Source organism: Oryx dammah, unplaced genomic scaffold (genome assembly GCF_014754425.2).
Source record: "Oryx dammah isolate SB20612 unplaced genomic scaffold, SCBI_Odam_1.1 HiC_scaffold_28, whole genome shotgun sequence".
Classification (NCBI taxonomy): Eukaryota; Metazoa; Chordata; class Mammalia; order Artiodactyla; family Bovidae; genus Oryx; species Oryx dammah.
In genome coordinates this window covers 52553260-52580734 of record NW_024070212.1, presented here as the reverse complement: position 1 = coordinate 52580734, position 27475 = coordinate 52553260, and the positions used below count along the sequence as shown (strand labels likewise).

The following is a 27475-nucleotide window of genomic DNA, read 5'->3' as shown; positions in this document are numbered from 1 at the left end:
TATTTTTTTTCCTTATTTCTTTTTCTTAATATTATTATTTTTTTTATCTTTTTTCTTTTTTTCTTTCTTCCTTCTGCTTCGTCTCTTTAACATTGTATTTTTGAAAATCTAACCTCTACTCTAGGTTTTTAATCTTTGCTTTTCAGTTTTTGTTGTCAATCTTGTATATTTCATAACCCAATCTTACCTGACAGCGAGATCACTGGCTTGACCACTCTCTCCTCCTTTTGGACTCTCCTTTTTCTCCACCAGGTGGCCTCTGTCTCTTCCCCCCACCCCCCATCTCTTCTATATCCAACTCTGTGATTCTCTGTGTGTTCTAGATGGTGGAGAGCACCTAAGGAACTGATTACTGGCTGGACCTGTCTCTCTCCTTTTCATTCCTCTCTCTTACCCTCCTGGCCACCTCTGTCTACTTCCTCTCTCTCCTCTTCCCTGTATAACTCCGTGAATACCTCTGAGAGGTCCAGACTATGGAGCGCACATAAAGAAGTGACTATTGACTAGCTTGCTCTCTCCTCTTTTGATCTCACCGCATCTCATTCCAGTCACCTCTAACTACCCCCTCCCTCTTCTCTTCTCCATGTAACCCAGTGAACCTCTCTGGGTGCCCCTCAATGTGGAGAAAACTTTCATCTTTAGCCTAGATGCTATATCATTGGTGCTGTATAGATGGAGAAGTCTAGAGACCACCGTAAAAATAAAACCGAAAACCAGAAGCAGGAGGCTTAAGTCCAAAGCTTGAGAACATCAGAGAACTCCTGAATTCAGGGAACATTAAGCAATAGGAGCTCATCAAATGCCTTCAAACCTACACTGAAACAAAGATCCACCCAAGGGCCAACAAGTTCCAGAGCAAGACATATCACACAAATTCTCCAGCAACACAGGAACACACCCCTGAGCTTCAATATACAGGCAGTTCAAAGTTACTCCAAAACTTTAGACGTCTCATAACCCATTACTGGTCACTCCACTGCACTCCAGAGGGAAGAAACCCAGCTCCACCCACCAGACCTCCAACACAAGCCTCCATAACCAGGAAACCTTGACAAGCCACTGATACAACCCCACCCACAGTGAGGAAGCTCCACAATAAAGAGAACTCCACAAATTACCAGAATATAAAAAGGCCATCCCAAACGCAGCAATATAACCAAGATGAAGAGACAGAGGAATACCCAACAGGTAAAGGAGCAGGAGAAATGCCCACCAAACCAGACAAAAGAGGAAGAGATAGGGAATCTACCTGAGAAAGAATTCCAAATATTGATAGTGAAAATGATCCAAAACCTTGAAGTCAAAATGGAATCACAGATAAATACCCTAGAGACAAGGATTGAGAAGATGCAAGAAATGTTCAACAAGGACCTAGAAGAAATAAAAAAGAGTCAATATACAATGAATAATGCAATAAATGAGATCAGAAACACTCTGGAGGCAACAAATAATAGAATAACAGAGGCAGAAGATAGGATTAGTGAAATAGAAGACAGAATGGTAGAAATAAATGAATCAGAGAGGAAAAAAGAAAAACGAATTAAAAGAAATGAGGACAATCTCAGAGACCTCCAGGACAATATGAAACGCTCCAACATTCGAATTATAGGAGTCCCAGAAGAAGAAGACAAAAAGAAAGACCATGAGAAAATCCTTGAGGAGATAATAGTTGAAAACTTCCCTAAAATGGGGAAGGAAATAATCACCCAAGTCCAAGATACCCAGAGAGTCCCAAATAGGATAAACCCAAGGCGAAACACCCCAAGACACATATTAATCAAATTAACAAAGATCAAACACAAAGAACAACTATTAAAAGCAGCAAGGGAAAAACAACAAATAACACACAAGGGGATTCCCATAAGGATAACAGCTGATCTCTCAATAGAAACTCTTCAGGCCAGGAGGGAATGGCAAGACATACTTAAAGTGATGAAAGAAAATAACCTACAGCCCAGATTACTATACCCAGCAAGGATCTCATTCAAATACAAAGGAGAAATCAAAAGCTTTACAGACAAGCAAAAGCTGAGAGAATTCAGCACCACCAAACCAGCTCTCCAACAAATTCTAAAGGATATTCTCTAGACAGGAAACACAAAAAGGGAGTATAAATCCGAACCCAAAATAATAAAACAAATGGCAACGGGATCATACTTATCAATAATTACCTTAAACGTAAATGGATTGAATGCCCCAATCAAAAGGCAAAGACTGGCCGATTGGATACAAAAACAAGAACCCTCTATATGCTGCTTACAAGAGACCCACCTCAAAACAAGGGACACATACAGACTGAAAGTGAAGGGTTGGAAAAAGATATTCCATGCAAATAGAGACCAAAAGAAAGCAGGAGTGGCAATACTCATATCCGATAAAATAGACTTTAAAACAAAGGCGGTGAAAAGAGACAAAGAAGGCCACTACATAATGATCAAAGGATCAATCCAAGAAGAAGATATAACAATTATAAATATATATGCACCCAATATAGGAGCACCGCAATATGTAGGACAAATGCTAACAAGTATGAAAGGGGAAATTAACAACAACACAATAATAGTGGGAGACTTTAATACCCCACTCACACCTATGGACAGATCAACTAAACAGAAAATTAACAAAGAAACACAAACTTTAAATGATACATTAGACCAGTTAGACCTAATTGATATCTATAGGACATTTCACCCCAAAACAATGAATTTCACCTTTTTCTCAAGTGCTCATGGAACCTTCTCGAGGATAGATCACATCCTGGGCCATAAATATAACCTTGATAAATTCAAAAAAATTGAAATCATTCCAAGCATCTTTTCTGACCATAATGCACTAAGATTGGTCTCAATTACAGGAGGAAACCTATTAAAAATTCCAACATATGGAGGCTGAACAACACGCTTCTGAATTACCAACAAATCACAGAAGAAATCAAAAAAGAAATCAAAATATGCATAGAAAAGAATGAATATGAAAACACAACAACCCAAAACCTGTGGGACACTATAAAAGCAGTGCTAAGAGGAAAGTTCATAGCAATACAGGCATACCTCAAGAAACAAGAAAAAAGTCAAATAAATAACCTAACTCTACACCTAAAGCAACTAGAAAAGGAAGAATTGGAGAACCCCAGAGTTAGCAGAAGGAAAGAAATCTTAAAAATTAGGGCAGAAATAAATGCAAAAGAAACAAAAGAGACCATAGCAAAAATCAACAAAGCCAAAAGCTGGTTCTTTGAAAGGATAAATAAAATTGACAGACCATTAGCCAGACTCATCAAGAAGCAAAGAGAGAAAAATCAAATCAATAAAATTAGAAATGAAAATGGAGAGATCACAACAGACAACACAGAAATACAAAGGATCATAAGAGACTACTATCAGCAATTATATGCCAATAAAATGGACAATCTGGAAGAAATGGACAAATTCTTAGAAAAATACAGTTTTCCAAAACTAAACCAGGAAGAAATAGCCAATCTTAACAGACCCATCACAAGCACGGAAATTGAAACTGTAATCAGAAATCTTCCAGCAAACAAAAGCCCAGGTCCAGACGGCTTCACAGCTGAATTCTACCAAAAATTTCGAGAAGAGTTAACACCTATCCTGCTCAAACTCTTCCAGAAATTTGCAGAGGAAGGGAAACTTCCAAACTCATTCTATGAGGCCACCATCACCCTAATACCAAAACCTGACAAAGATACTACAAGAAAAGAAAACTACAGGCCAATATCACTGATGAATATAGATGCAAAAATCCTCAACAAAATTCTAGCAATCAGAATCCAACAACAGATTAAAAAGATCGTACACCATGACCAAGTGGCCTTTATCCCAGGGATGCAGGGATTCTTCAACATCCGCAAATCAATCAATGTAATTCACCACATTAACAAATGAAAAATAAAAACCATATGATTATCTCAATAGATGCAGAGAAGGCCTTTGACAAAATTCAACATCCATTTATGATAAAAACTCTCCAGAAAGCAGGAATAGAAGGAACATACCTCAATATAATAAAAGCTATATATGACAAACCCACAGCAAACATTATCCTCAATGGTGAAAAATTGAAAGCATTTCCCCATAAGTCAGGAACAAGACAAGGGTGCCCACTTTCACCACTACTATTCAACATAGTTCTGGAAGTCTTAGCCACAGCAATCAGAGCAGAAAAAGAAATAAAAGGAATCCAAATTGGAAAAGAAGAAGTAAAACTCTCACTGTTTGCAGATGACATGATCCTCTACATAGAAAACACTAAAGACTCTACCAGAAAATTACTAGAGCTAATTAATGAATATAGTAAAGTTGCAGGATATAAAATCAACACACAGAAATCCCTTGCATTCCTATACACTAATAATGAGAAAGTAGAAGAAGAAATTAAGGAAACAATTCCATTCACCATTGCAACAAAAAGAATAAAATACTTAGGAATATATCTACCTAAAGAAACTAAAGACCTATATACAGAAAACTATAAAACACTGATGAAAGAAATCAAAGAGGACACTAATAGATGGAGAAATATACCATGCTCATGGATCGGAAGAATCAATATAGTGAAAATGAGTATATTACCCAAAGCAATTTACAAATTCAATGCAATCCCTATCAAGATACCGGCGATATTCTTCACAGAACTAGAACAAATAATTTCAAGATTTGTATGGAAATACAAAAAAACACGAATAGCCAAAGCAATCTTGAAAAAGAAGAATGGAACTGGAGGAATCAATTTGCCTGACGCAGGCTCTACTACAAAGCCACAGTCATCAAGACAGTATGGTATTGGCACAAAGACAGACATATAGATCAATGGAACAAAATAGAAAGCCCAGAGATAAATCCACATACATATGGACACCTTATCTTTCACAAAGGAGGCAAGAATATACAATGGAGTAAAGACAATCTCTTTAACAAGTGGTGCTGGGAAAACTGGTCAACCACTTGTAAAAGAATGAAACTAGATCACTTTCTAACACCGCACACAAAGATAAACTCAAAATGGATTAAAGATCTAAATGTAAGACCAGAAACTATAAAACTCTTAGAGGAGAACATAGGCAAAACACTCTCCGACATAAACCACAGCAGGATCCTCTATGATCCACCTCCCAGAATTCTGGAAATAAAAGCAAAAATAAACAAATGGGATCTAATTAAAATTAAAAGCTTCTGCACAACAAAGGAAAACATAAGCAAAGTGAAAAGACAGCCTTCCGAATGGGAGAAAATAATAGCAAATGAAGCAACTGACAAACAACTAATCTCAAAAATATACAAGCAACTCCTGCAGCTCAATTCCAGAAAAATAAACGACCCAATCAAAAAATGGGCCAAAGAACTAAATAGACATTTCTCCAAAGAAGACATACGGATGGCCAACAAACACATGAAAAGATGCTCAACATCACTCATTATTAGAGAAATGCAAATCAAAACCACAATGAGGTACCACTTCACACCAGTCAGAATGTCTGTGATCCAAAAATCTGCAAGCAATAAATGCTGGAGAGGGTGTGGAGAGAAGGGAACCCTCCTACACTGTTGGTGGGAATGCAAACTAGTACAGCCACTATGGAGAACAGTGTGGAGATTCCTTAAAAAATTGCAAATAGAAATGCCTTATGACCCAGCAATCCCACTGTTGGGCATACACACAGAGGAAACCAGAATTGAAAGAGACACATGTACCCCAATGTTCATTGCAGCACTGTTTATAATAGCCAGGACATGGAAACAACCTAGATGTCCATCAGCAGATGAATGGATAAGAAAGCTGTGGTACATATACAGAATGGAGTATTACTCAGCCATTAAAAAGAATACATTTGAATCAGTTCTGCTGAGATGGATGAAACTGGAGCCATTATACAGAGTGAAGTGAGCCAGAAAGAAAAACACCAATACAGTATACTAACACATATATATGGAATTTAGGAAGATGGCAATGATGACCCTGTATGCAGGACAGCAAAAAAGACACAGATGTGTATAGCGGACTTTTGGACTCAGAGGGAGAGCGAGAGGGTGTGATGATTTGGGAGAAGGGCATTGAAACATGTATAATATCATGTAAGAATCGAAATGCCAGTCTATGTCTGATGCAGGATATGACACGCTTGGGGCTGACGCGCGGGGATGACCCAGAGAGATGTTGTGGGAAGGGGGGTGGGAGGGGGGCTCATGTTTGGGAACGCATGTACACCTGTGGTGGATTCATGTCAATCTATGCCAAAACCAATACAGAATTGTAAAGTAAAAAATTAAAAATAAATAAATAAATAAATAAAAAAGAATGATGCCTAGCTGCCCCACTTTTGACCCCATGGTTCCTGTGCTTCTTATCATAAAATGAGTCTAGATTCTAGTGAGTGATATGGCTCAACAAGCTATACAGTCCATCCATTTTCTAAAAGTTGGTGTTTTTATTTTCTGTCGTAGTAAAACAAATTATCCTGAACTTAGCAAGTTGAAATACATATCTAATAGCTTATCATTCCCCGGGTCAGATTCCCACTCAGGGTCAATGGGTTTCTGCTCGGTGTACCATAGCTGAAAACAAGGTCACGTGGGCTTGGTACTCACATGGAGACTCTGCAGAACCCCCTACCTCTTCAACAGCCATGGTGCACTGTTTCTTCAGTTTCTAATCTCTCTGATTACCTCTTCCACCACCAACTGGAGAAGACTACATGTGAAGGGCTTGTGTGATTAGGTAATGCTCACTTGGGTCATCTTCATTTCTTAACTTAGCCTGTGCCATATAACATAGTCTAAACACAGCACCTATATTTGTAATATTCACAAGTTTGCAGACTATGCAGAGTATGGACACCAGGGGAGAGAATGCTTGGAGATCACAGTTCTACTTACCATTGGCAGCATCACTGAAAGTTTGACTTTCAGTCTCCCTTGATCATCTTACAAGTTACAAAAATCTTTTAGTTCATATTGAGAAAGCAAGCCTGATTTTAATTTATAAGTACAAACAAAAATTTCTGTTTCTATATTTTCACACACTCAAGCTCCCAGGGAATCGAGAATCCATGAAGAGTTCAAAACTCTGATCAGTGTGTACTTAACTCATTAATGGGCAGTTGATTTGCTATGTATGTATTTTTATCCATAGCACCCAGTGTGCAGAGGAATCCCTGCTTCTCATAATTAAACTTTTCATTTTGCATTGTTGGTAGATGGATCACGATTTGTCCTACTGATGCTAAAGGAACCACATAGGGTTCATGCCTGCCAACCCCTTCACTGAACAGATGTTGAGGTTGAGTCCACTGGATTTAAGGGACTTCCCACAAGTCACACATAGAGGTGATCAGAATTGGGACTAAAACTAGACTCCTGACTTCGTGTCTGTCATTCTGTGTCTCAACCCTATGTTTTCAGACTTCCTCCAAAAGAATCACAGCTGGACCTTCCCTTCTAACAGCTTCTTTCCATTGGATTTCTCCACTGTCCCTGATAGGACTTCACAGAGAAAAAGAAGGAAGTTTTCTTGTTCCAGAATGAAGAGGCATCTGTCAATTACTGTTATACTGAGCTTAAACACCTTTCAGAGCTTTTGATGAATAGTATTTCAGAAGGAATTTTCTTTGTTCCTGGAGGACACAATGTCTACTTAGAAGCAAAAGAAGAAAGTTGAACAGGATTATAACCTGATGCCCCAGAAAGGAGTTAAGATGAGGAGTAAAGGGATTGGGAAAGGACAGCAGATTGCAGTCAGGAGGTGCTTGTTGGTTCCTTTGTTCCTGCTTTGTTCAGAAGCTGTCAGCCGCTGGTTGGTGGGACTATGTTATGAGGAGAGTAACTGTGATAACCTGGGGGGTTCTGGGTCTAGTGCTAGATGACCAGTGAATGATGTGAGGCTCTGGGAGATCTGAGTGTTGCCCACACACTAGTGGGTAAGGCCAGGTATTGGGGCTAGTTGCCAGCCTCCTGGAGGAAAGAGCCAGTTTGGAGGGACTGGTTGCAGGCTCCAGGGTCCTAATTACAGGGTCTAAGAACCCCAGAACCTATGTTGGTTAACTGTAAGGTAGCTGGTTCCTCACACAGTTGGCTGCTGGGCCTGGGATGTCTTGAAACTTCTGTTGGCTTGATATTGATCAAGGCCTGAGCCCAGCTGGGTACAGGGTGGGATCTGGCCTGCTAGTGGGTGGGCTAGTCGTGCAGCCTGGGAGACTGAGGTTTTATTGCTTCTGGTATCTTCCCGCTGGTTTGGAGATGTAAGCCAGAGTTCTCTGGCTGGACGGCCCAGGGATTTTCAGGTTTAGACCCCGTGGCTGGTGAAGGGTGCTGGGTTCTTTCCAGGGTCGGCTTTGGGTTCAGGAGTTCATAAGGTAGCCTAGCTTCTGGTGGATGAAGCTACGCTCATGCTTCGTTAGTTGCCTGAACCATCCCAGCAGTGGCAGCTGACCGGGCCAGGGTAAGCCTGTCTTAGAGCTAATAAACTAAAAGCAAGATTTCTAAATGGTGATTGCCAGCCCCAATGTGCACCTGGGATAACGAGTTCCCAAACAAGATGCTGCAGTGACTGTGTCCCCAGAGGGGGCTGCAATTGCCCTCTGCCTCTAGGAGACCCTCCAAGATCAGAAAGTAGGTCCAACACAGGTTTCTGTCAAATTGCTGCTTCTCCTCTGGGTTCTGGAGCATGTAAGAGCTGGTGTGCACTCTTTCAAGGTTAAATCTGTATTTCTCCAAGCCCTCTGAGACTCCTGACAGGGAGCCCTGCTAGTCTTCAAAGCAAAATGCTGTGGAAGATTGTCTTCCCAGTGCTAGACACTGGCTGCGAGGCCCAATGTGGGAGCCGGACCTCTCACCCCTGTGGGAGGACCTCTAAAGCTGTAATTACTCTCTGGATTGTGAATCTTCCACCTGGGTGTATGGGATGTGGCATTACTGGGACACTGCCCCTCCTATCCATCAACTGTGGTCCCTTAAATTTCTGTTAGATTTTGCCCTCTTTCACCAATGATTGATCTGCAAATTGTTGTGACTTCAGCGTGCCTGTGAGAGGAGATGAACTCAGGGTCACTGTGTTCCAGCATATTACCAAGACAATCAGTTAGTTTAGTCCTCAGAATAATAAATTAGGTACTGCTGTCATTCTGTTTATAAAACTGAGAACCATGACATATGGAAATATCACTAAGTCGCTTAAGATCACAGAGCCATCAAATGGTAGCGCTGGTGGGACAGTTGTAATTTTTTGACAATTATTCAAAAATCAGAAAATGGCTTAGGAAAGCTTCCCGGAAGAGGTGGTAGAAGCTCCAAGTTGAAATGACCATAATTGATATTCTAACAAAGAAAGAGTAGATAGGCATTAGTCAAAAAAAAAAAAAAAAAAGAGAGAGAGAGAGAATATGCATATGTAGCAGTTGCAAACAATGGAAGATGGGAGTTTGTAGACCTGCCCTGAATTCTGGAGTCTGTAAACATTTGGGGACCCTGCAAAGGATGGAGAATTTAAAGGGTCTGGTGTGTAAGTTTACTAAATGATAATTTCCACAGCAAGACAATACATCTTCCCTACCTGATAAGTCTTTGCTCCTTGTTGTTTCCTCGGGCCAATGAGGTCCTCCAGAGCTTCCTGCAGTCACAGGGAGGAGTAGAGGAAGCCATCCTGCAGGCAGACCAGGGCCTCATCGATCGGGACAAGGCCATGGCAGGTACAGGGGAGGACTGAACTCTCAGATGGGAATATGGCTCCTGTGCTGCCCTTAGACAGGCTTGGGAACAAACACTTCCTGGAACCAGAGCTTCCCCTTCTTCTGTGGAATCTCTCTGCTACATGTGGAAATAAACGGGGGAGTTTGGGTGGCATGTACATTCATCAGTGCCTCTGTATCATGTGCTAAAGCAGGTTATCTAATGTGGTAGCAGGAACAGTCAGACCCCTTCCCACCAATTTAAAGCCATCCTAGTCTCTGAACTCTCTGCAAACAGCCTTATAAATAGATGTGAAAAGAAGAGAAGTGAAAGCAAAGGAGAAAAGGAGAGATATATCCATTTGAATGCAGAGTTCCAAAGAATAGCAAGGAGAGATAGGAAAGACTTCCTCAGCGATCAATGCAAAGAAATAGAGGATAACAGTAGAATAGGAAAGACTAGAGATCTCTTCAAGAAAATTAGAGATACCAAGGGAACTAACTTTTCATGCAAAGATAGGCTCGATAAAGGACAGAAATGGTATGGACCTAACTGAAGCAGAAGACATTAAGATGAGATGGCAAGAATACACAGAAGAACTATTCAAAAAATAACCATGATGGTGTGGTCACTCACCTAGAGCCAGACATCCTGGAATGCAAAGTCAAGAGGGCCTTAGGAAGCATCACTATGAACAAAGCTAGTGGAGGTGATGAAATTCCAGCTGAGCTATTTAAAATCCTAAAAGATGATGCTGTGAAAGTGCTGCAGTCAATATGTTAGCAAATTTGGAAAACTCGGCGTTGCCGCAGGACTGGAAAAGGTCAGTTTTCAATCCAATCACAAAGAAAGGCAATGCCATAGAATGCTCAAACTACTGCACAATTGCACTCATCTCACACTCTAGTAAAGTAATGCTCAAAATTCTCCAAGCCAGGTTTCAACAATATGTGAACGGTGAAAGTCCAGATGTTCAAGCTAGTTTTAGAAAAGACAGAAGAACCAGAATTGCCAACATCCATTGGATCATCAAAAAAGCAAGAGAGTTTCAGAAAAACATCTATTTCTGCTTTATTGACTATGCCAAAGCCTTTGACTGTGTGGATCACAATAAACTACAGAAAACTCCGAAAGAGATGGGAATACCAGACCACCTGACCTGCCTCTTGAGAAACCTGTATGCAGGTCAGAAAGCAACAGTTAGAACTGGACATGGAACAACAGACTGGTTCCAAATAGGAAAAGGAGTACGTCAAGGTTGTATATTATCACCCTGTTTATTTAACTTATATGCAGAATACATCATGAGAAATGCTGGGCTGGATGAAGCACAAGCTGGAATCAAGATTGCTGAGAGAAATATCAATAACCTCAGATATGCAGATGATACCACCCTTATGGGAGAAAGTGAAGAAGAACTAAAGAGCTTCTTGATGAAAGTGAAAGAGGAGAGTGAAAAAGATGGCTTAAAACTCAACATGCAGAAAACTAAGATCATGGCATCAGGTCCTATCACTTCATGGCAAAAAGATGGGAAAATAGTGGAAACTGTGGCTGACCTTATTTTATTTTGGTTCCAAAATCACTTCAGATGGTGATTGCAGCCATGAAATTAAAAGACACTTACTCCTTGGAAGTAAAGTTATGACCAACCTAGACAGCGTGTTAAAAAGCAGAGACATTACTTTGTCAAAGAAGATCCATCTAGTCAAGGCTATGGTTTTTCCAGTAGTCATGTATGGATGTGAGAGTCAGACTATAAAGAAAGCTGAGCACTAGAATTGGTGCTCTTGAACTGTGGTGTTGGAAAAGTGTCTTGAGAGTCCCTTGGACAGCAAGAAGATCCAACTAGTCCATCCTAAAGGATATCAGTCCTGGGTGTCCATTGGAAGGACTGATATAAAGCTGAAACTCCAATATTTTGACCACCTGATGTGAAGAATTGACTCATTTGAAAAGACCTTGATGTTGGGAAATATTGAAGGCAGGAGGAGAAAGGGACGACCGAGGATAAGATGGCTGGATGGCATCACTGACTCGATGGATGTGAGTCTGAGTAAACTCCGGGAGTTGGTGATGGACAGGGAGGCCTGGCATGCTGCTGTTCATGGGGTCACAAAGAGTCAGACACTACTGAGCGACTGAAATGAACTGAACTGAACTGAGTCTCTGAGCTCCAGAGGGTATAGCTAAGTATAACTGTTATATGTCTCTCTCCAAAATACTTGTGAAACAGAAGAACGAACCAAGAGACAGAAAGCTGAGATTGAGGAGGAACTGCTAACACAGAAACTGAATGACCAGAAGCAAAAAGTTGGAAGCACAAGAGAGGTTTCAATGAAGACGTGGCCCAGCTGACAGAGAAGGCGGAAAGGGAAAGAGAAAACCTGAGAGAGCAGGAAATGATGATGGAACACAAGCTGAAGGTAAGTTTGGAAGGGCCTGGACAGGGCCTGATGGGGAAAACCCTAACTTCTCAGGAATAAAGGGACAGGAATTTGACCTAAAGTCAGATCCTGGAGGGAACTCCAAAGACATAGGATTCACTATAATGACAAAGAGATGTGGATCGTGCTGAAGGCTTATCTCTGTAAGACTCAGCACCTTCTGTAGTGTAGTGTGGATGGGACAAAAAAACGACTCAGACTCCTGGACTGCTGTTCATGGTAATTATAGCATCACATTTGTCCCCAAATTAATAGGACCTCAGTCTTAGACTCCTTAGAATTTGGGGGACAACCATCAGAGACCTGAAATAGTTCCATCTGCTCTTGAAATTATCAGATGGTGAAACAGAATACTAAAAGCTGTAAAATTTGCTACATTTGTTTCCAGGTCTGTGTGATTCATTTTATACACCTAGAGTACTGGGGACCAGCCCCGGTTGGATCCAGGGTAATTCGAAGCGGGGACAGTGTGGTGAGATATATAAATTTAGAGAGAGATAAGGAAAGAGTTTGCAGTTAAGAGAATAGAGGAGAGAAAGAAGCTGTATTCCTTGGTTTACACAGAAAGCAAATAAAGCCTCAGACAAGAGACTTACACCGTCTACATAAGGCCACAGGCGCCTGCTTGAATAGCGGAGGGTGCCCTGCCTTGGTCTCCCTCTCGTGTGGGTGTTAGAAGCCCAGGCAAATAAGTAGACTCGATGAGCCTCTATGCTCCAGACAGGAATCAACCAGAAAATAGAGTAAGAAAGAAAAGAAGACGGGGGAAGCCAGATTTCCGAGAAACTGGTTCATCTTTTATTTTCCAGGAAAGCTTTTTATACTTTTTTTGTACATAGAGATCAATGGATAATAAAAGTCATGCAGGGTCAGCAGCCCTGACCTTTATTGAGACCAGGCTTTCTCTCTGCATACTTAGCTGTATACACAGGTCTTAGGTGATTTACATCATCTTCTGGCCAGAAGGCCTATTAGCATTTTATGGCCCTTCCCTGATAAGGGTCCGTTAACCAGAAAACTTATTTGCCCTAAAAGTATTGTTCTTACTAAAGTCTGGTGCCACTCTCAGAAAGCACTAATTAAGGTTACATTCTTACATAGCAAGGATACAACAATTTATAACAAGGAAAGAGGAGTACAGTGATTTATAACAAAGAGAAAATTCATTAACTCAAAAGTCTAGTATTGCTAACATCAAAACTACTATAATCTTATTTCTGCACCCCGATTACATTGATTAATATCCTCACAGGTGCCTAAAAGATAAAGGATATGGAGGCCTGGTGGCAATCATTAACTCAACAATGAAACCGTTCACCAAAATAATTCTAAGCTCTTTAAAAAAAGGCTCTATATCTTTAAGATGTTTTAAGCTTTGTGCCTCTTGAGGTTGGGGAGCTGTAAACAATCACATGTGTAGTTGTAAAAATCCGGGTAAACCTGTCAGGCAAGTTAGAGAGCCATCAGAGGGGTTTGAGCTGAGACACTCCTTTTATATGCAGGAGACTGTTAACTGGAGCTCTAAGTTAACTTTTTCCAGAGAAAGGTGGTCAGGGATAGCCCCTGTTAATGTCAGAAACGTTGGTGAAAGTCATAAAATAATAAGACAGATTCTGGTTTTGGGGTAGATGCTTGAGAAGGCCCAGGGGGGGTTCCTCAAGGCCTGATCTCGCCTTTGCCTATGAGGCCTCTTCCTCATGACCTTTGCCACGGGCGGGATTCCCCATGCTGGTTCCCGGTACTAGAGTAAATGTATTCTTTGTCCCAGCCTGGAGTTTGAACACCAGTGTTTTAAAGAGAGTCAACAGTGCCATTTTGGTGACGTGTGCGGGCATTCTACCTCAGTGAAACTGACAGATATTTAGAATTCACTCACATTCTCTCCCAAGGCTAGAACCCCTTCCTAGGGTAATTTTCAGACCTGACCTAACAGCCAACTCCTCTGTGTCCAGGGAGATGCTGTTGAAGGAACATGGGAAGCTCTAAACCCTGGATACTCTCCATTCCCTGGTGCAAATGTTTGCAAATACTAGACAAACATCAAAAAAGCATCTAAGGTGTTGGAGAAATAGACAAATGTACTTTTCTGCTATAGCTGTTTGATAAAAAAAAAAATACTGAATTGGTCTATTTTCTAAAGGGAACTCTCTCCTTTTTACAGATGCAGGGAGAACTATTTATAGAAGGATTTAAAAAGAAAGCTGAGGACTTAAACAAAGAGATATGTCAACTAAAAGAAGACATTAAGACAAATAAAAATAATAAGCCTTCAGTGACTGCACAGTACCTTGATGGGGCTAGCCTAGCATTAGTTGCTGTACTACCTGGGATTAATAAAGCATATGGTTTGATACTGAAAGCTATAAGTGAAATTATGAAAAACATTTAGATTCCCTGGTAAGTATATTTTGAAAGGAATCTTTTGTCTTAATAGTGTAACACTGTAGCTCATTTTCGAACCATGTATGTCATGATAGCTTTCTTCAAGAAAACTTTAAAAATAAAAACTGATTATCAAACAATTGTTGTAGTGTATGTGTGTGTGTGTGAGTTGCTTAGTCATGTCTAACTCTTTGAGACCCCATGGTCTGTCCATGGAATTCTCCAGGCACGAATACTGGGGTGGGTTGCCATTCCCTTCTCTAAGAGATCTTCCCAACCCAGAGATTGAACCCAGGTCTCCTGCACTGCCGGTAGATTCTTTACCTTCTGAACTACCAGGGAATCCCACTTAAGTGATTACCAACATGATTACCATGGTCTGACACACAAAAAATAAAAACAAGCAATTCTGATTGAATTAGTTAATTTAAAGAAATGGAAAACAAGTTGAAAGATAATGATTAATTCTGGTAAAGTGTTGAGAGGAGCAAGAAACAAATATAAGAGGAAGAACATTTCAATCTATAATACAGTCCTGGAGATCAGATCTTTAAGTTATAATGAGCCCTTATATAACAGTGAGTAAACAGCAACAAGCACAGATTTACATGGGCAAAAATATAGAAAGAGAAAGTGTGTTTAACTTTACTGATAATAAATGACATATAAGGTCAAATTAGGAGGGACCTGTGTCACCTCCCAGATGGGACAGAAACAGCAGTTTGGACAGGACACTAGTTGTCAAGGGTTTCAGGAAATTGGGGGTCTCTGTTAACTGCTAGGGAGAGTGCAAATTGGTACAAATATAATTCAAAGATTTAAATGCAAGTTCTGCTGATACAGAATCCACATTTAGTAATCCCTCTTAACGGACTTATTAACCCAAGTTGAAAATGGCATATGTTGTAGTATATTTGTTGCAGGATTGTTGTAATTTCAGAAGACCAGAAACAACTCTATTTTTTATAATTTTTATTTATTTATTTTATTTTAATTTTGGGTTGTGCTTTGTCTTTGTTGCCTTGCAGGCCTTTCTTTAGTTGCAACAAGTGAAACCTCATCATAAATGCAGAGTGCGGGTTTCTCATTGTGGTGGCCTTTCTTGTTGTGGAATACAGGTTCTAGGACACTCAGGCATCAGTACTTGGAGTACATGGGCTCAGTCATTGCAGCTCCCAGCTCTAGAGCACAGGTTCAAAAGTTGTGATGCACAGACTTAGCTGCCCCACTGCATGTGGAATCTTCTGGATCAGGGACAAACCAATCTCTCCTGCATTGGCAGTTGTATTCTTAACTACTGAGTTACCAGAGAAGCCCTGGAAACAACTTTCAAGCCCCTGTGTCATATACCAGTGAGATAAATCCTGAAACACACTTACAAAGGAATACTTCACAGTCTCTAGAATGAAAAAAGGAAGCTCTCTTTGTGCTAGTCTGGGAAAATCTAAGATATGGAAAGTGTGTATAGATGTATTACTGATTGAAAAAATAATGAATGTATGTATTAGTTATCATCTATCTTTGAAAATACAGAAGAAATTGGTATCCATGTGCACAACATGAATAGTCCTTCGTGTTTGATGTAAGACATGAGAGGATAACTAACTTTGCGTGACACTTTCTTCTGTGACATTTATATTTTGCAAGAATTCTTACATATTGAAACATAAATACAGTTATTAAAATTAAGAACAGAATAATGTATGGAATGAACAAGTTCCTATGACAAGGTGAAAGGATTATATACTACTAGAAATAACATGTCAGCTCAACAGGAAATACCTACTTGTTACAGCAGGAAATGGAAAACATATGATGTGCATCCTAACTTTCTTGTCATTTGGAGTTCTCGCTAAGGCATTGAAAAATTTTTAATATAAATTTATTTATTTTAGTTGGAGGCTAGTTACTTTACAATATTGTATTGGTTTTGCCATACATCAACATGAATCTGCCACAGGTGCACACATGTTCCCATCCTGAACACCCCTCCCACCTCCCTCCCCATACCATCCCTCTGGGTCATCCCAGTGCACCAGCCCTGAGCATCCTGTATCATTGTTTACAGAAAAGGTCCCTGGGCATGTTGGCTAAAATGTTCTCAAAGTACTAACCTTAGATTTCAAAAGATGGTGATTTCAAAGGAAAATTTCTCTTCAACTCAACTTTTTAGGAATTCTCCTTAGCTGTCTGATGCTTGACCATTGTACTTAGAATAAATTGCTGGCAATTCCCCAATGGGAGAAATTCTCTTGATTTGGGGAATTTGAGCCCAACATTGATATCCCTAACCCAGGTCCCCAGCCTGAAACCCTGATCTGTCACCATCTGTTCCTTCTTACCATATCCGATTTCCTGATTTCCTAAGATTGGGTCTGGTGTCCTTCTCTGTGATGCCATTGTATCAGATTTCCCTCAGACCATAGGATTTTTGTGTAATTTTAATACTGAAATGATCTATTTACATTTTGTCTCCTACTGCCTCATGATCTTGACTTTTTGATGTTCTTCACTGTCTATGTAGCTCCCACCACAAAGCCTAGCACATAAGCCCCAGGTATTCAAACAGGGCATGTGAATAAATATATGAGCTTCCACCCATCAGGGCCACAAATTGCTGTGGCAACCCACTCCAGTATTCTTGCCTGGAGAATGCCATGGACAGACGAGCCTGGCAGGCTACAGTCCGTGGGATCATAGAGTCAGACACGACAGAGTGACTTTCACTCACTTGTGGGTATTAATTGGAGTCAGCATCTAAACAAATACAGCACACATTATTCTGAAATATTTTACTACTAATTTCTACACAAAACCTGGACAGGGGAACCTGACGGGCTACAGTCCATGGGGTCGCAAACAGTCAGACACGACTTAACGACTAAATACACAGCCACACGGAAAAAAATAACCTTGTCAAGTTCCAATCTGTGATTGTTCAGAATGTTTGTCTCCTACTTAATCACTAGGATGAGTGAAGTGAGTGAAGTCGCTCAGTCGTGTCTGACTCTTTGAGACCCCATGGACTGTAGCCTACCAAGCTCCTCTGTCCATGGGATTTGCCAGGCAATAGTCCTGGAGTGGATTGCCATTTCCTTCTCCAGGGGATCTTCCTGACCCAGGGATTGAACCCGGGTCTCCCGCATTGTAGACAGACACTTTACCGTCTGAGCCACCAGGGAAGTCAGTCACTAGGATAAAAACAGGATAAAACACCCTTATTGCACCCTGCAACTACATAAATGGACTCTGATTTTGTCCAAACCATAAGGATGAGTAAAATTCCTCATTGCGCCTCATTTCCTATGCAATGGACTTTATTAAGATAACTCATCTGAGGACATTGAACACTTTATATGGCAGATTTTGTGTAATGTCATTCATTAATTAATACTCATCAAGTAAACGTATGACAAGGGATTTCAACACCCATCAGCTAGCAGAAAATTTTTCTTAATATAAATGATTTCTCTTTTTCAGAGGAAAAGTACTTTCCTGTTGGGTATATGTTCTTCTATGAGTATCAAAGAATTTAGTATTATTTTAAAGATTTACTATTCACAGAAAGGCTCCTTCATAGCTCAGTAGATAAAGAATCCACCTGCAATGCGGGAGACCCCGATTCGATTCCTGGGTCAGGAAGATCTCCTGAAGAACGTATAGGCTACCCACGTCAGTTTTCTTGGGCTTCCCTTGTGGCTGAGCTGATAAAGAATCTGCCTGCAATGTGGGAGACCTGGGTTGGCTCTCTGGGTTGGGAAGATCCACTGGAGAAGGGAAAGGCTACCCACTTCAGCATTCTGGCCTAGAGAATTCCATGGAGTTGCAAAGAGTCAGACATGACTGAGCGATTTTCACTTTCATTTTCACTTATTCACAGAAAACTATAAAAATAATAAACTGCAATCCCAATAGTAAGCTAAAAATGCTGTTCATAATGGAATGCAAATGTTCAAAGCTCTGATTTATTTATTGTTGCTCTTGCTATTTATTCATTAAGTTGTGTCTGACTCTGCAACCCCTTGGACTGTAGCCCACTAGGCTCCTCTGTCCATGGGATTTCCCAGGCAAGAATACTGGAGTGGGTTGCCATCTCCTTCTCCTTCCCGACACAGGGATCCAATCCACATCTCCTGCTTGGCAGGCAGATTCTTTACCACTAAGCTACCTGGGAAGCCTCTGATCTACTTATTATTGATATATAAATGTTCTCATTAACAGAACAGCATTGCACTTATTATGAACTGAGTTATTCACAGCCAACATGCCCAAATTTGTATACAACAATAACTTTGATTATCTAGAAAAGGGTGTGGAATGTGGGCAAAAAATTCATTCCTTCATATTATAGATGAATTAAAAGTCTTAAAGAAATTCCTCTTCATAACAACAGAAAAAGAGAACACTTTATATTATTGAATAAGCAGTACCCAGTACATGTGTATCAGTAGACTGAAATGACTAGAAAGAATAAACTCATGTTAATTATATATCTAAGCAAATGAGTCCTTTACCATTGTAGTTGTTAGCCAGTATAGAGCATGTTTCCTTAAGAACAATGAGATCTTGTTTTCCATAAACAGACAGGATGGCACAATTTACTATTATGTGCTAAACTTTCTGTACCTTGCTTCAGAGAGTCAAACTCATGCTAAATTGGAAACTGAATAATCGATTTTTTGGATACCTGAAAGAATAATCTGATGTCTTTCATCTCCCTGAGAAGAAATGGTTACAGCCAGGACTGAACCTATGTTAAGATTCCAAGGTGTCAAGGAGCCTATAGATACAACTACCATATATCCCAGCTATTCCATGTTTGTGGAATAGTACAGGATAGACTCCAGAAGTTGGTGATGGACAGGGAGGCTTGGTGTGCTGCAGTCCATGGGGTCGCAGGGAGTCAGACATGACTGAGTGACTAAAGTGAACTGAACTGAACAGGAAATTGCCCAAAGTATAGGAAAACAGTAATTCAAAATGATATAGGCCCTGAGATCTTCTTTGTAGCATTATTTATATTAGCCAAGACATGGAAACAACCTAAGTGCCAGTCAATGACTGAATGGATAGAAAAGGTATGAGATATATATATATATATATATATATATATATATATATATATAATACTCAGCCATAAAATAGAACTCAATTCTGACATTTGTGACAACATGGATGGACCTTGATAGTATAATGCTGAATGAAATAGGTCAGGTGAAGAAAGACAAATGCCATATGACTTCACTCACATGAGGAGACAAAAAAAAAAAAAAGCAAATGAGCAAACAGGGTAAAACAAACAAACAAAGCCCTCATAGATACACTGAACAACTGGTGGTTACTAGAGGCAAGGGGGCCAGGTTGGAGGAGGTGGACAAATGGTGAAGGGGGTCAACTGTATGGTGGTAGGTGACAATTAGACTTGTGATGGTGACTACTTTTTGTGTATACAGAAATCAAATTGTAATACTTAACATGAAACTTTTGAAGTTAAAAAATAGGGAAAGGATCCTTGCCCAGCTGTCTCCAAAGAAAATTTCTAAAAAGGAGATGGACAAATGGGCTTCCTTCAGGTTAGAAACATGAATAATTAACCATCATTTACGTTTACCTGGCACACAGTATACAAGAACGTTCACTTGTCCCTGGTATCAACGTTTTGGTTTGTTGGCCACATAAACAGTAGATTTTTTGATCAAAGTAAGAAGCTAGTTTCCTAGCATTAGTCCTATTTCAAAGCAATCCGGCCCCTACTTTCATTTGCAATCTCACTTGTAATAACCATAGACTGCATTTCACACTTTGTCCTAAAATTGACACCAGCACTTTACATTCGTGAAGAAAGGTGGAGATAAATTTTAGAACTTACCATTTATAAAATGTTAATCAGACAAAACAAGAAAGGAAAGGCAAGGGAGGAGACAGGCAGAATTCATGCACTGTTGCCCAGGTTTTCTCAAATTAGAGTTAAATATAGCCTGAATCTCTATGGACACACTGACTTATCATTTGAGTACCTGACACCAATTCCTTGAAAGCTTAGGTAAGAAATAATTTTTGAGAGTCCCCAAAATGGCATTGTGGAAAGACCCTGAGCTTACTTCCTCTCATGAGCACACCACACCACAAACATCTACAGAGCAGCCATTGGTGAAAAAGACAGGAACACACCAGAACAGATCTTCTACAATTAAAGACATAAGGAGGGAATGACAAGGAGATGGGTAGGAGAGGCAAAATCATATCATCAGATCCCATAGTCCCTGGGTGAGTGAACCTCCAACTGGAGAACAATTATCTTGCAGAGGTTCTTCTGCAGGAGTGAGAGTTCTGAGCCCCATTTCAGGCTCTTGAACACAGGGCTCCAGCACAAGGAAGATGAGCCCCAGAGCAAGTGGCTTTGAAGGCCAGGAGGGCTTAGTTGCAGGAACCCCACAGAACTAGGGGGAACAGAAACTTCAGTCTAAAAGGGTTCACACAAAATTTCACTCACACGAGGACCCAGGGGAAAAGCAATAACTTGATAGGAGCCTGGGCCAGACCTACTGGCTAATTTTGGAGTCTCCTGGAGAGGTAGGGTAGTGATTGTGGCTCATCCTAAGGACATAGAGACTGGAAAGTGAAAGTGAACAGGTTAATCATTCAGTTGTGTCTGACTCTTTGCAACCTCATAGACTGTAGCTCACCAGGCTCCTCTGTCCATGGGATTCTCCAGGGAAGAATACTGGAGCGGTTTCCCTTGCCCTTCTACAGGGGGTCTTCCCCACTAAGGAATTGAACCTGGCCCTCCCAAATTGCAGGCAGATTCTTTACCATCTAAGCCACCAGGGAAGTCCAAAGAATACTGAAGTGGGTTGCCATGCCCTCCTCCAGGGGATATTTCCCACCTGCAGATCAAACCCATGTCCCTTACATTTCCTGCATTGGCAGGTGGGTTCTTTACCACTAGCACCAACATTGGGGTGGCAGCCATAATTGTGGAACTTTGAACCACATGAACACTCTCGGCAGCTGCCATATTGACTCTTTAGTGCCAAGATTTTGCCCTACCCAATACGCTGAGGACAATTTAAGAGACCCCTATACCATTAAGCTCACACATATTTGCATTGTATTTTAGGGGTTCCAGAAGGAGAAAGAGAGTGAAAACAGGATGAGAATATAACTGAAGACATGATAGCTGAAATCTCCCTAACCTGGGAAAGGAAACAGTCACTCAAGTCTAGGATGTGCAGAGTGTCCCATATAGGATGACCTCAAAGAGGAATACACCAAGATACATTGTAATTAAAATGACAAAAAATAAAGATAAAGAGACAATATTGGAAGAATCAAGGGAAAATAAACAAATAACATGCAAAACAACTCCCATAAGCTATCAGCTAATTTTTCAGCAGAAACTCCACAGGCTAGATGAAAAATGGCATGATGTAGTTAAAGTGATAAAAGGGAAAAACCAAAACCAAGCTTACTCTATGCAACAAGGCAATCATGAAGACTTGATGGAAAAATCAAAAGCTTTACAGATAAGCAAAAGCTTAAAGGGTTCAGTACCACCAAACCACCATGACAAAAAATGATACAGGAATTTCTTCTAGGCAAAAATGGCCACAAGTAGAAACAAGAAAAGTTATGAAATGAAAGGCTCACCAGTAAAGACAGACGTACAGTAAAGGCAGAAAATCAGCCACACACAAAGCTAGTATGGAGGTTACAAGACCAAAGTAGTAAAATGGTCTCTAACCACAAGGAGCAGTTAAAAGAGACACAAAATAACTAGATGTAAAACAGGCTATCAAAAACAGCAATCTTGAAGGGAGGAGAGTACAAATGCAGGGTTTTGAAAATATGTTTGAAAATGAGAGATCAACAACTTAAAACAATCACATATACATATAGCCTGGAGAAGGAAAGGGCAACCCACTCCAGCATTCCTTTCTGGAGAATCCCATGGACTGAGAAGCCTGGTGGGCCACAGTCCATAGGGTCACAAGTAGCTGGACATGACTGACATGACTTAGCATGCATGCATACACATAGCTTTTCATTAAAAAAAAAAAAAAGAAACTTCTTGGTAACTGCAAACAAAAAATCTATAATAGAGACACACATACAACACAAGGAAAAAGGAATCTAAACACAACATTACAGTTAGTCATCAAATCACAAGAGAAGAGAGCAAAAGATGAAGAAAGAGGAAAAGAAGACCTACAAAAACATTTCCAAAACAATTCACCAAATGGCCATAAGAACATCGTATTGATCATTAAGTGAAAATATCCAAAATGCACCAACCAAAAGACACAGAGTGGCTGAATGGAAACAAAAACAAGACCTGTGTATATGCTGCCTACAAAGGCTCACCTCAGATCTAGAGACACACACAGTGTGAAAGTGAGTGTATGGAAAAGGGAGTTCGTGTAAATGGAAATCAAATAAAGTCAGAATAGCAACACTTAGACAAAATACTCTTTAAAACAAAAGAGAGAAAGACACTACCTAATCAATCAAGGGATCAATCCAAGAAGAAGATATAACAATGCTTATCCTTTGGCTCAGACAATAATCCGCCTACAATACAGGAAACCCAGGTTTCCTCTCTGGGTTCTGAAGATTCCCAAGGAGAAGGAAATGGCAACCCACTCCAGTGTTCTTGCCTGAGTAATCCCATGCAAAGAGGTCTGTGGGTACAATCCATGGGGTCACAGACGTGTTGGCATGACTCAACAATGAAACAACAACAAAAATACACGTGCCCCCAGCATAGGAGCACCTCAATATACAAGGTAAATCTTAGACATGTAACAGAGCAAGATAATGGAGTAGTTTGTGTCTCCCCACACAGGGCATTAAGTAGGCACTGGTGGGGTCCTCAGACAAGAGGACCAAGGAGACAGGAGGAAGCCCCTTGTGACCAGGTAAGACTTGGGAAAGAGAAGGGAAAGTGGAGGCAGGGTGGGACCAGTACACCTGTGGGTTTTGGGGGTGCAGAGTGGCTCTGATGCTCATAGGGGCCCACTCACCGAAGAGGGATCGGTGGGGGCAGACAGGCAATTCTTTGGATCCAATGACTGGAAGGGAACCCTGCCAATATATCCTCTCACCCTCTGAGGCTCAGGCAAGCCTGTTGGGGTACCCTGCCTGAACCCCTACTCTCCTCTGCCCCCTCAGAGTGAAGGCACACTGAAGGGACTGGAGGGAAAGGAGAGTGACCTTGGGGGGTTGGAGGGAAAGGCTGCCAGAGACTCTCCTGCCTGCTCAGGCCCTGGCCAGCCTGATGGGGTCCCAGGCTTAAAATTTCAACCCCCAGGGCCCTTTCTGGGTGAATGGATCCTGGGCCAGAGCACCCCACCTTAGGCCTCTTCTAGCCATGTAGGTCCCCTCCGGGCCACACCCACCCTCTAAGGCCTTTCCTGGTTCAGGGGACCCCAGGCCTGAAGTGCACTCCCTGGGCCCCCACCCACACCAAGGCCTGTTATGGAAATGTGTGTCCTGGTAGCCCGAGTGCCACCCTTGACAGGGCCTCCTGGCTGTGTGCGTCCAGGAGGACTGAGCACCACCCCCTCCAAGGCTTACTCTAGCTGCACCGGCCCTTGCAGGGGTGCCTGTAGAAATCTGCAGCCCTGATGGCCTGCACAGGCACCTGTGCTCAGAAGCAGCTCCAGGAGCAAACGCTGGTGAGAAAAGTACACACAGGGGTGGGCTGACACAGCAGGGTCAGAGACCTGCCTAGGAGCCTTGGAGGCCTGCCTGGGGGCCTGGGGTTGGTTGTAGCTCACTGTGGGAGTAAGGACACTGAGAGAGAAGGCACCAGGGAATTTTTTATATTATTATTGTTATAGGTTTTTTATCTTATTTTTTAGTTTTTATATATTTATTTATTTTGCTGTTGTGGTTCTCATTTCTTTGTTGCTGTTTCATTTTTATCGTTATTTTTTCTAAAGTATGTTTGTCTGTTATTTTTGTTTTGTTTTGTTTTTGTTTTTTTAATAAATTTTTACTTTTACTTTATTTTACTTTACAATACTGTATTGGTTTTGCTATACATTGACATGAATCTCCCGTGGGTGTACATGAGTTCCCAATCATGAACCCCCCTCCCACCTCCCACCCCATATCATCTCTCTGGATCATCCCCATGCACCAGCCCCAAGCATCCTGTATCCTGTATCGAACATAGACTGGCGATTCGTTTCCTACATGATAGTACACATGTTTCAATGCCATTCTCCCAAATCATCCCACCCTCTCCCTCTCCCTCTCCCTCAGAGTCCAAAAGTCTGTTCTACACATCTGTGTCTCTTTTTATTCTTTTCATTTTACCTTAGCTTTTATTCTGTGTTATTTTTCTTCTCCTTACTGGCTTGTTGCTTTTTGTCTTTTTCCCACACAGCATGGCTTGCAGGGGCTTGGCTCTCAGGCCAGGGATTGGGTTTGAGTTCTTGCAGTAGGAGTGCTGAGCTCAATCCATTGGACTAACAAAGAATTTCAAGTCCCAAGGAATATTAATCGGTGTGAGATCTTCTGGAAGTCCTCATCTCACCACCAAGACCAATAGATGAAACATGTTCCAGGGTTGGAAGAATCAATATTGGTCAGATAACTGTACTACACAAGCCAATCTACAGATTAAATACAATCCCTATCAAGCTACCAATGGCATTTTTCACAGAACTAGAACTAAAATATCTTAAAGTTGGGAAGGAGACACAAAATTAGTAAACAGAAATCTATTGCACTCAATACACTAAAAATGAGCCACCAGAAAGAGAAATTAAGGAAACAATCCCATTTACCATTCCATCAAAATCAATAAACAACATAGGAATAATCTTACCTAAGAAAAGTGCTGCACTCAATATGCCAGAAATTTTGGAAAACTCAGCAGTGGCCACAGGACTGGAAAAGGTCAGTTTTCATTCCAATCCCAAAGAAAGGCAATGCCAAAGAATGCTCAAACTATCGCACAATTGCACTCATCTCACAGGCTAGCAAAGTAATGCTCAAAATTCTCCAAGCCAGGCTTCAACCCTCCATGAACTGTGAACTTCCAGATATTCAAGCTGGTTTTATAAAAGGCAGAGGAACTGAAGATCAAATTGCCAACATCCATTGGATCATCAAGAAAGCAATAGAGTTCCAGAAAAACATCGACTTCTGCTTTATTGACTATGCTAAAGCCTTTGACTGTATGAATCACCACAAACTGTGGAAAATTCTTCAAGAGATGGGAATACCAGGCCACTTGACCTGCCTCTTGAGAAATATGTTTGCAGGTCAGGAAGCAGCAGTTAGAACTGGACATGGAACAACAGACTGGTTCCAAATCTGGAAAGGAGTATATCAAGGCTGTATATTATAACCCTGCTTCTTTAACTTGTATGCAGAGTACATCATGCAAAATGCTGTGCTGGACAAAACACAAGCTGGAATGAAGATTGCTGGGGGACAGATCAGTAACCTCAGATATGCAGATGACACCACCCTTATGACAGAAAGTCAAGAGGAATTAAAGAGCCTCTTGATGAAAGTGAAAGAAGACAGTGAAAAAGTTGGCTTAAAACTCAACATTCAGAAAACTAAGATCATGGCATGCTGTCCAATCACTTCTGGCAAATAGATGGCGAAACAATGCAAACAGTGACAGACTTTATTTTAGGAGGGGCTCCAAAATCACTGCAGATGGTGATTGCAGCCATGAAATTAAAAGATGCTTGCTCTTTGGAAGAAAAGCTGTGATCAACCTAGACAGCACATTAAAAAGCAGAGACATTACTTTGCCAACAAAACTCCATCTAGTCAAAGCTATGGCTTTTCCATTAGTCATATATGGATGTGAGAGTTGGACTCTAAAGAAAGCTGAGTGCCAAAGACTTGATGTTTTCGAACTGTGGTGTTAGAGGAGACTCTTGAGAATCCCTTAGAATGCAAGGAGATCAAACCAGTCAATCTGAAAGGAAATCAGTCCTGAATATTCATTGGAAGGACTGATGCTGAAGCTGAAACTCCGATACTTTGGCCACCTGATGTAAAGAATTGACTCACTGGAAAAGACCCTGATGCTATAAAAGATTGAGAGCAGGAGGAGAAGGTTGAGATGGTTGGATGGCATCACCCACTTGATGGACATGAGTTTGAGCAAGCTCCAGGAGCTGGTGATGGACAAGGAAGCCTGGCATGTTGCAGTCCATGCTGTTGCAAAGAGTTGGACATGACTGAGGGACTGAACTGAACTAAACTGATGTTATCGCTAAGATGGCGGAGGAATAGGAAGGGAAGACCACTTTCTCCCTCACAAATTCCTCAAAAGATCATTTCAACGCGGAGCAAACTCCACAAAACAACCTCTGAATGCAGGCAGAGGACATCAGGCAACCAGAAAAGCAGATCATTGTCTTCAAAAACAGCATTCCCCCCTCCCCACAGCGCGACTGAACTAGTGAGCCTAAAAAAAAAAAAAAAAAGTGTCCACCACCGCCCCCATGTGTCAGGATGGAATTCAGACCCTGAAGAGACCAGCAAACAGAAGTTAAACAGAGGGAAACGCCTTGGAAGCAACCAACACGGCCCACAACATCAGAGAAGGGCCAGATATATCTTCACGATTTTTACAATCATTTTTTTTTTTTGCCTTTTTTTTTTTTTTTTTTGCTTTCCCCCTTTTTTTTTTCTTTTTTTTCTCAAACTTTTTTTTTTAACTGTTAAGTCTTCTATTTCAATACTTTATATTTCTATAACTATTACTTTTCAAAAAAAAAAAAGACTCTACTTTTTTAAAGCAAACACCATATATAGTCTTCGCATGGTTGTTGTTGGTATTTCTTTTTTAATCTTGGGTTTTTTTTTTTTTCTTATATATATATTTTTTTCCTTATTTTTTTTCCATATTTCTTTTTCTTATATTATTATTTTTTTCAATCTTTTCTCTTTTTTTTTCTTTCTTCCTTCTGCTTCATCTCTTTAACATTG

General features: G+C 40.8%; 1 protein-coding gene and 1 pseudogene across 1 annotated transcript in view; both read left to right on the top strand.

The window, feature by feature from the left end:
• The window catches only part of LOC120855397, a 169960-nt pseudogene extending 155447 nt beyond the window's left edge, over positions 1-14513 (top strand).
• LOC120856892 (guanylate-binding protein 1-like) overlaps positions 1-27475 on the top strand; it is a 285120-nt gene that overhangs the window by 179738 nt on the left and 77907 nt on the right. The gene's annotated exons all lie outside the window — the stretch shown is intronic.